Genomic DNA, 12,631 nt, shown 5'->3' with positions numbered 1-12,631 from the left:
CTTCTTATTGTTTTATACTTCTGAGCGTGCTCGGTAGACTTTATGCTGGTATTAATAAAGCACAGACATATGCATAATAAACTCTGAGCTGCTCTGATGTTTGAACAGCTGCTCAGTCCAGTCCTTCTCCAGAAAAGCAGCAAAAAGTACAACTCCAGTCTCCTCGTCTTTCCTTCCCTTATGCTTTTTTCTTTCATTCTTTCACCTTCTCATTTGTCTCCTCTGTATTTTTACCTTTTCACCTCTTCTCTTCTTTCAGTACTGGGATTTATCTTCACACATATCACTGTTACACCTTTGCTCTTCTTCCTCTGTCCTCTCCTCTTGCCTTCAGGCATCATCCTGCCTGTTACCTCTCTCCTCCTCTTCCCTCCTCATCTCTCGCTCATCACCATCACATCTGCCTTTAAGTAAATCAGAAACTGTGCAGTATCATCCAGTAGTTGGCCACCCAAGAATCATCTCTCTACTTACCCGCTTTTGTTCGATTTATTCAATTTTCAATCCGTCTCTTTCATTTGCCGTACTCCTCTTATTCTCCTTACTCAGTTCTATTTATTGTTTCTGCCTCAATTTCTCTCAGCCTGCCTGTTTCACAGAAGACTCTCTCATCACCTCTTTCTGTATGCTGATATCATGTGTTTGTCTTGGTCCATTTTGCACTCTTTGACATTTATATGGACCAAAACATGTGACATTGTTTAGGCTGACACCTCCCTTAATTAGCTGTTTGAAATGTCGTTATACAGTAATTCACACTTTCAGGTAACTAAGGCTTTTTTCACACCTACAGCCTGTTTACTTTGTTCTGATTCGAATTAAAAAAGCTGACCAAAGCACACACAACCACAGGACTGTCCTTACGTCATTTCCAAAGTCTTATTTTCCCTCTGTATAGGTCAACAAATGCCACTGAAGGAGTCCTCCCAAATACACCCTGGTTTAGCTTTTGAATATGATGTTAAAATACCTCATTAGAAACTAAAAGCCCTTTTTACACCGATACACCAGAATCCAGTTAACCTACTGGTTTAGTTAACCTACCAACAAAGCAAGTCGTGGGTTGACTTGGAGCAGCGAGGAGGTCAAATGGTTCATCAATATTTGAGCAGATGAGCATATGACCTAGTACAGACCTAACAACACTGAGTTGTGCACTTTGAGTGGGTAAAAGTGAGTTGACCATTTTAAGTGTGATACAGTTTGAAGCGTGACCCTGTCAACTGCAGACTTTCAGCTGAAGGTGTTAGTGGTTCACACACTTAGCAGAAATGTGGCACAAAGTCTGAGTCCATGAATGTTGAGATTAGGACTGTGCCAAAGTAGGGAGAACAGCTAAGTTGCTGCAAAGAAAGTGATCTATCACCTTCCTGCTGTTTTTCCTTTTGAGAGATCAAACCACCACACATTAAACTCTCATATCACACTTTGAATCCTTGAGGACGGAGAAGATATGCGTCTTCCTGCCTGTTTATCTTTAAAGTTGTATCCTGCAGTGTTACACAGGAGCAGAAGCTTTAAATCCTCACCCACAGGAATTCTTCCTCTCAGCTGCTGCGACTGATCCATGTTCAATAAAGAATCTGATTTTCATGGGCTAAACAGTTGCGTAGCATACTTGTCATGGTTTCTGGGGCTTCCTCTTCATCATACTTTTGACACACACCTCCCCTCCCCCGTCAGACACAGCAAATCAATCTGCTTTGGTCTCATGGAGGTTGACAGGCATGTGGTGCCAGACAGGAATCAGACCTTGGCCACCTGTGTAGATTTCCACCACCGAACTACCAACAATAACAAACATTAGAAAGTGAATTTGATCCACACGGGAATGAAGTTGTGTGCTTAACTGATTGAGAGCTGCAAATTATGATCTAGTCCTTGGACAACTTTGTGGTTGAGGGGACAGAATTCATGTACTTCTGTTATATTTACAGAGTGTGTGTTTATATCCTGAGAAATGTATTCAGTTTCCACCAAAATTTAACCAGCGGTAACTTTATACTTATGTAACATTCTTTTGCTTGCATGTTTCGTGGTCATTATGGTGTGTAAAATGAACCAGCAAAAATGTCAAACCTCAATACAGACACAGTGAATTGTTTCAACCTTGTAAATGGTGGACCATCATTTTCTGTTTTTGGATTATTTGAGCCTCTTTCACACATGCACTAACCTCTGAATTTCCCAAAGTTGCTTATTCACACATGTCTCTCACAGCATGAAGTCCTCTCTGTTGTAGAGTGGGAGATGAGTCTTGAAGCAGAGCATGGGGACAAAAGCATGCTGAGGAAGCCACAGTGTTATGTTTACAACATGACTTCTGGCGACAGCAATGGAGTCTGACGCTATGATGACAGTCTTTGCATGTATATCAATGTTTCTTGTCAACAAATGTATTTTGTTACGACCTGGCTCAAGGCTGGTAACAAGAAGGGAGGCCACACATAGATAAAGCTTTCAAAAGTAATATTCATTTAAGCTCAAGATCCAATCTAATCAAACAATCGTGGGATATATCAGTATGTGAGTAGTCAGTCATGTGTGGTATGTGTGGATGAATGATGGTGTTGTGTGATGGTGGTGATGCATGCTCCAAACCAAGAAAGACAGGATGAGAAAGGAGTAGCAGGCCCAGCTGAGAGAGAGTGAGAACTCAGAGAGGCAGGCTTATATATCTTCTGAAGGCCCTGCCCAGCCGGGCAGGTAACTCCAACTACCCCTCCCAGCTCCACCCACATACCATCTCTAGATACCTGCAAGCCTGAGGAAACACATGGAGACTGAAACACTAAAAGACATGCAGGCAAAACGGGAGGGGTCGTCACACTCCCACCCTTGAAATGGGAGTCCTGACCAGGAATCCCAAAAAGACAACACACCAAATACCCAAAATCTAAATTTATAAAGAGAACACATTTTTTTTTAGCACACCCTGGCATATCAATGTTAAGCTGCGATATGTGCAATACAACCTGCAAGCCGACTCCAGAACTGACCATCCTGACCAACCCCTCAGCAACCGTGGTACCTTGGAAGCACTTTTAAGATAGGGTAGCCAAAGAACTGCAGGTAGCAAAGACACAAGGTAGCTTTAAACAGACACAGCCCTAGACATTTCATCAGCCACCGTATTTTCAGTACCCTTCACATGTCGAATGTCCAAATGATAAGGCTGCAGGAAGAGAAACCAACACATAAGCCTTTGGTTTAGGTTCTGGAGTTAATGCAGAAAAGTCAACAGATTATGGTAAGTATACACTGTTAATGGACTTCCACCACCCACATAAACCTAGAAATGCTTCAGGGCCCTGAAGAGCGCTAAAGCTTCTTTCTCAATGATGGAATAGTTTAACTGATGTGAGTTGAACGTCTTAGAGAAGAAACTCGGTCAACCCCATCGAGATCACACTGCATGAGAACCGATCCAGCTCCCACCTTGCTTGCATCTACATACAGACAGAAAGGCTTATTCATCTGTGGAGCAGCCAAAACAGGGGCAGAGCACAAGAGAGACTTAACAGTCTCAAACACTTTCTGACAAGTGTAAGACCAGTCAAATCTCACCCTTGGGCTCAAAAGGGAAGTGAGAGGTGCAGCCACAGTAGAAAAACACACGATAATAACCCACCATACCTAGAAATCGAGAGAGCACTTTTCTAGTGGTTGGCACAGCACCTTTGCACTCAGCGGCCTCACTTTTCCTTGTCCAACAAATTTACCAAGGTAGGTTACCGTTGCCTGGGCAAACTCAGATTTTGCCAGATTGACTGTCAAATTGGCCCATGCCAGACGGTCAAAGAGGACCTGGATGTGCCTAAGGTGGTCACCCCACATCGTCCAAATACACGGCACAACCAACCAGACCTGACACCACCTGGTTCATGAGGTGCTGGAAGGTAGCTGAGGCATTACGTAGGCCAAATGGCACAACTGTGTACTAGTAAAGCCCACTGGAAGTAATAAATGCTGCAATCTCTTTAGCTCTAGGTGTTAAAGGAACTTGCCAATAACCTTTAAGCAAGTCGAACTTACTCACATATTTCGCTGAACCAACTAGATCTACACAGTCCCCCTTCCGAGGAAGCGAAAACGAGTCAGGCTTGGTCAACTTGTTAACTTTACGCAGGTCAGTGCAAGGTCTAAATGTACCATCTGGCTTATTTACAAGCTAGCATGGGGGGGACCAGCTGGAGGAACATGGCTCTGCAATGCCATTGGCAAGCATATACCTCACTTCAACTTCTAACTGCTAACGCCTCTCTGGTGGCATACGATAGAAGCGCTGTCTGACTGGCTGAGCCTCCCCGACATCAATATCGTGCTCTATAAGATGAGCTCGTGTAGGAGTATCTGAAAACAAGCCGGGATAGTCTTTAATCACACCCATTAGCTCTGTCTGACTTCCGTCAGGTAAATGTCTTAACATTGCATCAAGATTGGCACGTGCTTCCGAGTTTCTTAGTCAACCTCTCAAAATACCATCGTCAGGGGTACAAAACTTCTCCACCTCTGTTGTCTGTTCAATCCTCGAGGGAGACTTCTCTTGACTTCTCCCAACATGCAGGCTTGCTAGTTGTACCTAAAATCTCTAAAAGTAGTATGGGAGGTAGAACCTTCAGTTATCAGGCCCCTCTCCTTTGGAATCATCTACCAGTCAGGGTCCGGGAGGCAGACACCCTCTCCACTTTTAAGAGTAGACTTAAAACTTTCCTTTTTGATAAAGCTTATAGTTAAGCTGGATCAGGCTTGGACCAGCTTTTGTCATGCTGCTATAGGCCTAGACTGCCGGGGGAACTGGCACACTGACACTGGGATCCTAGCTCACCTTCTTCCCCCCAACCCCTTCATCACTTACCTTAACTCTGCCTGTCCCATTAAAGTTACTAACCATAGACCTTTCTGGAGTCCCTGAGCTCCATTGTCTCGTAGATTCCTCTGAGCTGCCGTAGACGTCCTCCTGCTGTGGACGATCTGGACTCCAGCTGATACGGACGTGCTGGACTCCAGCGGCAACAGCTTCTACGACTCGTCTCATCACTATCACCTCTCTCTCTTACTCCCCTCTATCTGTCTTTCCAGACCCAACTCAGTCGAGGCATGATGGCTGTCTAACATGAGTCTGGTTCTGCCTGAGGTTTCTGCCTGTTAAAAGGAAGTTTTTCCTCACCACTGTAACTAGCTAAATACTGCGATGTGCAATGCTCATGATGGATTAAGGTGGGGTCAGACTGAGTCTTACCCTGTCTTGGTGTTGGGTCTCTGTTCATAATTTGACATAGTGTGGTCTAGACCTCCTATGTTTGTAAAAGCGTCTTGAGATAACGTTTGTTGTGATTTGGCGCTATACAAATAAAGATTGATTGAGATTGATTGATTGATTGAGGGGCAGCTGCCAAAGCTGAATAACCTGACACTGCAGGAACCACAGAAGAGCGAGCAAAATACGGTTTCAACAAGTTCATGTGACATAACTGGACTAACTTCTTTCGGTCAGGGGTTGAGATCAGGTAATTCAACTCTGACAATTTACCAGTCACTGTATAAGGGCCAGAGAACTTAGCCTGAAAAGTAGATCCAACTACAGGCAGAAGTGCCAGAACTTGATCACCTGGACTAAATCACGGCGCTCTCCATGTCGGTCATAGAGTTTTTATTTTGGATTGAGCTGCTTGCAAATTATACTTAGCCACTTTATTAGCCCTGTACATAAGCTGCCTAAAACTGTTCACATAGTCTATTACGTTTTTTGGGGGTCCCTGGGCTTGCCAATCATCGTGCAGTGAGGCTACGGGACCACGAACAGTGTGACCAAAAACAAGGTCATTTGGACTAAAGCCTAAGCTCTCTTGGGATACCTTTTTTGCAGCCAACATAAGCCAGGGTAAACCCTCTTCCCAATCCCGATTCAGCTCAGTGCAGTAGGAACGCAGAAGGGACTTTAAGGTTTGGTGGAACCGTTCTAAAGCTCCCAGGCTTTGCGTGTGATATGCACTAGATTGAGAGTGTTCAATGTTCAACTGCTTTAGCACTGCACTAAACAAATTTGGACATAAGTTAGACCCCTGATCTGACTGAACCACCTTTGGGATACCAAAAATAGACATGAACTGTGTCAGTGCTTTTAAGATGGACTTCACTGTAATATTTCTGAGAGGGTAGGCAGCAGGATAGCGCATCTGACACATTACAGTTAGCAAAAATGTATTTCCAGCTTTGGATTGTGGCAGGGGACTAACACAGTCAACTATCAGACGTTCAAATGGATGCCCAGCAACTGGAATGGGATAAAGAAGGGCCAGCTTTATCACTTGGTTAGGTTTACCAGTTAACTGGCAAGTGTGGCAGGTTTTGATAAAGACAGAGAAGTCTCTCTTTACTCAAGGCCAGTAAAATGTTGCAGAACTCTGTCATAGGTTTTCCTTCATCCTGGATGACCAGCAATGCCATCATGAGCAGTTTGAAGAACAGCCAATCGAAGTGCACAGGGTATGTGAGAAAGACCTCAAAGCGGTCACGACCATATAAGAAGGCAGAGGCAGAAGATTGCAAAAACCCAGTTGTGGGCATTTATTTTCTGTGCACAATTTACACCAAGAATAAAACAGAGTACTCAGCCACATGCCCAAGACAGACAGACTCTCCCTCAAGACACAAAGCCCACACTTATTTGCCCTCTCCAATTGGGTGCTACCATGAAGAGGGGTGCTAAAAATACACACACTCTAAAACTCACCTAAACACCATACAAATATTAAGATTAATTAATCCCCAGTTTTATTTATGCCCTTATGTCCTTACCATACATTTACAAACTCAATACAATCTAAAAAGGACATTAAACAAACTAAGTCTCTGGCACTAACAACCCCCCATACATATCTCCCGGTGGAACCCTCCCGACACGATAAAGAGGCTGCTGTTTCCCCAGGGACTCTTTTGCGCGTGCACCCTGGGAGTGGAGACAGAGCGGTACAGGTAAGTTTGTTGCCATCATACATTTATCAATTACACAGATAAAACATTCTACAGAACACCATAACTGCTCCAAACTCTGTTACTGTTCACTGTTTATTCCCCATAGATTGGTACGGCCAAATCACGCACTGGCAACCAGACACACACCGATCGCCTGCGGGGTCAACACACACACACACATGAATACAGGCTGAATACAATAAAAGAACTTTGCATCCTTTCTCTGCCTTATCATTTTATAATTTATGTTATGTCATGTACTTATTTACTTTGGCTCATACCACAACAACAGGGTCTAGGTAACAATTTCCCCAGGTACATATTAACGTAACAGAGTCTGACAGGACCTCCGTTACAGGGTAGAACAATTTGCAACACTTCATTCCCAACAGAACCATCCCCCTGAGGAACCCATTTTCTCACCAGTACGTCATCTCGGAGAAAATAGCCACGAGAGGCACTCTCCACCTCATGATCAGGAAGAACCTGGTTGTACAGATCCTGCAGTGTTGGGTCATTTATCTGCTCCTGTATGACATCGCTGCAAGACACAGGCAAAGGAAAAGCAGGAACAGGAAATACACTCTTTTTTCTTCAATGGAGTGTCAAGGCCTAAACCACCACCATCTTTACTCTTGGCACGAGTCACTGCACCAGTAGGAAGTGCTGAAGATTTGAACCCAGAAAATTTAGAAGCATCTACCTGAGAAGTAAGTTGTAAACAAACCTACTCACTATTTCAATCACACCCTTTATCTTGTTCTGGCTTATGGCCTTGAAATTGAGGACTTACCAGTCTTCCCACAAAATCCGCTTTTATCAGATCACTTTTTAGTAACTTTTGATTTCCTCCTATTAGGTTCTACTCAAGGTAATAAAAACGTAATAACCAGAAACTTGTCTGATAGTGCCATAGCTAAGTTCAAAGAGGCTATCCCTGCTGCTTTAAACTCAGTATTTAGTCCAACCTTAGCTCAAAGCTTGTATACTAGCTCCAGTTCCTCTCAGCTAGATCAGTTTGTAGATGATACTACAGGTTCTCTGCAGGTGACCCTAGACCTAATCGCTCCTCTTAAACAGAAGACTATTAGACGACAGAGGCTAGCTCCGTGGTATAATGCTCAAACCCATGAACTAGAAGAAAACTCTAGAAAACTAGAAAGATTATGGCGCTCCAATAAAACAACTGAAACCTGCTCACTTTGGAAGGATAGTCTTAATAAATATAGGAAGGCCCTGCAGCATGCTCGAGCTGCCTATTACTCCTCTCTAATAGAAGAGAATAAAAACAACCCTAGGTTCCTCTTCAGCACTGTACCCAGGCTGACAGACAGTCATAGCTCCACTGAGCCATGTATTCCTTAAGCCCTCAGCAGTGATGACTTTATGAGCTTCTTTAATGATAAAATCTTAAAGATTAGAGATCAAATTATTAACCTCTTACCTTTAACTAGTGTAGGACCCTTTACCAACAGCGGGATCATTGAAACGGCGTTAAAGCCAGATGTATACCTAGACTGTTTTTCACCCATTGACCTTCCTGAACTGGATTCAACAGTTTCTTCAGCTCAACCATCGACCTGTCTTTTAGACCCAATCCCAACTAAGCTGCTAAAAGAAGTAATTCCACTAGTTAGCAGTTCTTTACTCAGTATGATTAATATGTCTTTACTGACAGGCTATGTACCTCAATCATTTAAAGTAGCTGTAATTAAACCTCTCCTTAAAAAGCCCACTCTTGATTCAGGCTCCTTATCTAACTATAGACCGATATCTAACCTCCCCTTTATCTCTAAAATCCTGGAGAAAGTGGTGTCAGTTCAGCTCTGGGGCTTTCTTAAAAGCAACAGTTTATTTGAGGACTTTCAGTCAAGGTTTAGAGCCCACCATAGCACAGAGACTGAACTGTTAAAAGTAACCAATGATCTACTAATGGCCTCAGACAGTGGTCTTCTTTCCGTACTTGTTTTATTAGATCTTAGCGCTGCATTCGATACGATTGACCATCAAATCCTGTTACAGAGATTAGAGCAACTAATTGGCATTACAGGGACTGCGTTAGCTTGGTTTAAATCATACCTAACAGATCGATCTCAGTTCACGTTAATGAAAAGTCCTCAGTGCAGACCAGGGTAAGTCAGGGAGTTCCACAAAAATCAGTGCTAGGACCAATTCTTCCTCTAGGTAACATCATGAGGAAACACTCAATTAATTTTCATTTTTATGCTGATGATACTCAGCTATATTTATCAGTGAAGCCAGAAGAAACCAATCAGTTAACTAAATTAGAAGCTTGTCTTAAAGATATAGAGACCTGGATGACCAGAAATTTCTTACTGCTAAACTCAGAAAAAACTGAAGTGATTGTTATCGGCCCCAAACACCTCAGAGAGACTTTTTCTAATAATAGAAGTACCTTAGACGGCTTCAGTCTGGCATCCAGCACCTCTGCTAGGAATCTAGGAGTCCTATTTGATGAAGATTTATCCTTCAACTCCCAAATTCAGCAAATCTCAAGGTCAGCCTTTTTTCACTTGCGCAATATTTCTAAAATTAGACACATCCTCTCTCAGAGCGATGCAGAAAAACTAGTCCATGCATTTGTTACCTCCATGTTAGATTAATGTAATTCCCTTTTATCAGGCTGCCCCAATAAGTCTCTAAAGACTCTTCAGCTAGTTCAAAATGCATGCTCCAAACCAAGAAAGACAGGATGAGGAACACATGCCATCTCCAGATACCAGCAAGACTGAAGAAACACATGGGGTGCGTCTCAAAGCTTGCGTCGCGTCCTTCACTAGCATCGTTCACTCCCACCAGAGATGCAAGGAAATGAAACGAGAGGACAGAGGAAACGAGGAGATTTGTATTAAGAGACATGAGACGTCCTCTCCTCGGGAGCGTTACGTGAAGCAACGTCGGTTTGCGATGACGGCTTTAACAGCTGTTTGTGTCTGCACACATGTTCACTGTAATAACTCAGATAAATATAAACAGTAACAGAGCTCTGTCTCTGTGTTTACCTGTTTAACACACACCTGTTTAACACACACCTGTTTAACACACACCTGCACATGAAAAGAATCTGCTCTCTGTTTATTCTGTCCTGAAGCATCACGGATCGATTCATCAGTAAAATGTCTCATTATTAAATTATTTATTACTTTAAGGGAAAATAGAAACCATGCAACTCTTTTCAAACCCTGTGTTCATTAATGATCAGCCTCATGTGAAACTTTATTAACCTGACAGGAAAAAGTGTTTTCACTAACAGACAAACTTTACTGTCAGACTTTTATTCTCTTCATGAAGGAAACAAGAACAAACGGGGAAACTAACAGGAGAAATAACTGATCATATATTCTATCTATGGTATTAGACTCTATTAATCTATTTCATTAGTCAGTGAATCTGACAAAAACAATCAGATATAACAAAATCCATCCTCTGTTATATTGATCTATGATTTTGAAATCAGTATATTGTGTTTAAAACTCACATCAAACACTTTTTAATTTCAGCTCATCACATACAGACTGTTTAGAAACCAACGTGTGTTTATGATCTGTTTCAGGGCACCCTTAGTGACTGTTTTAAGGTCTGTTTCAGGGCTCCCTTAGTGACTGTTTTAAGGTCTGTTTCAGGGCTCCCTTAGTGAATGTTTTAAGGTCCGTCTTTTCTCTGTTATTAAACTCAGCTGATGTTAAGTTTCGGTTAGAGCTTTGAGAAGCAACCCTGGTGAAAGGTGGGGGTTGGAGCTGCTGTATTTTTGTTGTTCAAATATTACGTTTCAACCAAGCGGCAAACTCCGGTCTCAAACGATGAAGCCAATGCGGAAGTGATATAAACTGCAATACATCGAAAATCCGCTTGAGGCTGGCTGCAGAAACACCGGAAACCACATAGACATGAATGGTAAAAAGACGATCTTTGCAGCATTAATAAACATGTTTACAGCCTGGTTCAAAAAACGGCTTGGCCCTACAACGCTAATCTCTCTAACGGTACACACTGTACGGGTTGAATTTTTTTCTAACGTGACGGTTAAGAAGATATTAAGATTATGAGTTTTGCCCAAATAAGGACATGACTGACGTGACTCCCGGTCGGGAACACACAGCCATTGGCTAAGAGACTCACACTACGTCACACTCTGCCTTGTTGAGTTCCGCATTTCCAATATGGCTGCTGCCGTCGATTTGCTTCAAAACAGCTCTTAGGAACAGATGGGTGACGTCACGGATACTACGTCCATATTTTATACAGTCTATGGTTTCAACCAATTGCTGTATGGTTTTGAAACTTTTCTAGCTTGTTAAAAAAGACATACAGTAAAAAAAAAAAAAAAAAAAAAAATCTCTCAAATTTTAAGGGTGCTTGGATTCAATTTAAATGGGCTAGAAACGCCAATGGTATTCGATAAGGAGGCGTGTCTGTCAGAGAAAAGACTTCCGCGAAGCCTGCGCTCATGTCTCCTCTATTATCCCTCCTCCGATCAGTCTCCTCTCTCCTCTCTCCTCTCTCCTCCAGCAGAGTTAAAAGCTTTGGGACGCAACTTAAAATGGCGGGTCAGTAACTACTTCCGGTTCGAGCAAGGAGCGAGGAGACTGCTTGTAAGAGCTTTGAGACGCACCCATGGAGACTGAAACACAAAAAGACATGTAGGCAAAGTGGGAGGGGTCATCACAATGTGCAGTCATCTTTGCTGTTCTCACTTTGAGAATTGATTCTCCTTCTCCAGCCTCAGATGCATCATTCATCCTGTTACATGTGACTCTTGCAGGGTCACTGCAATCGCCAAATATAAATGTCATAAATCCTACCATCTTGCTTGCAGTGAATTGTCCCAAATATTTCCTGCTGTGCTATGCTGTAGAAATTTAGTTTGGTGAGATCTGAAATAAAGGCCTTAACACCAAATTTTCTTTTAACAGATTTATTCTTTGCAAAGAAGGTCAGACAGTCATACAGAGTGCTAAGCAGTTCTGCAGAGTGAGAAAAAAAAATCTGATGAAATTAGTTTCTTTTTATAATACAGAATGAGCCAATCAATAGTTACCAGTTCCTCTTTCGGAGAGGGTCAGACTACGATCAACTTGCCCACATGAGTTCTGCGGTCAGGTCTAGACAGTTCTTTAGACAGGAAGATACCGTAATCCGATGGAACACATGAAGAACTGAAAGTTCAAATGGTCAAAGCAAATATATAAAAGTAAAAGTTCAGGGGAGCAAGCTGCACTGAACTCTTGAACTGTCCATTACAATTCTTACACCAGCTCATCCAAACTTCCCGGGATTCCCGAATATTACTGGGGCCGGACAGAAGAGTCACAGGTAAAGTGGAGATGAACATTTTGGCTGTTTGTAATTACACAAACAGCCAACCCAGAAGATTTCTAGAAGTTTTTATGGGTATTGTGCATATAGCTTAGGTATTTATTTTTAACAATGCAATGTAACACTTTCTTTTTGCGCAACATTCATCGTAAACATCATGATAGATTTTTCTCTGCAGGCATCATTTAATGCACAATTAATGTTGTTTTAAGAAGAAATAATACCATTTTGCTGTGACGCTATTCTCTTATATTCTTTGTATGTTTAATATGTAGGTAGCATGATCAACAGTCTTTTTATCTTTGCAAATTAGGAG

General features: G+C 42.4%; 1 long non-coding RNA gene across 1 annotated transcript; it reads left to right on the top strand.

Annotated features, from left to right (window-relative positions):
- Positions 1–6,618: 6,618 nt before the first annotated feature.
- On the top strand, positions 6,619–7,198 carry LOC117823358. The gene is made up of 2 exons (XR_004633379.1): positions 6,619–6,978; positions 7,085–7,198. It is a non-coding gene; the product is annotated as an uncharacterized LOC117823358 (long non-coding RNA).
- The last annotated feature ends 5,433 nt before the right edge of the window (positions 7,199–12,631 follow it).

Source organism: Notolabrus celidotus, chromosome 12 (assembly GCF_009762535.1).
Source record: "Notolabrus celidotus isolate fNotCel1 chromosome 12, fNotCel1.pri, whole genome shotgun sequence".
NCBI lineage: Eukaryota > Metazoa > Chordata > Actinopteri > Labriformes > Labridae > Notolabrus > Notolabrus celidotus.
Note: the sequence above shows the minus strand (reverse complement) of the source record. Positions and strands in the feature narration are given on the sequence as shown.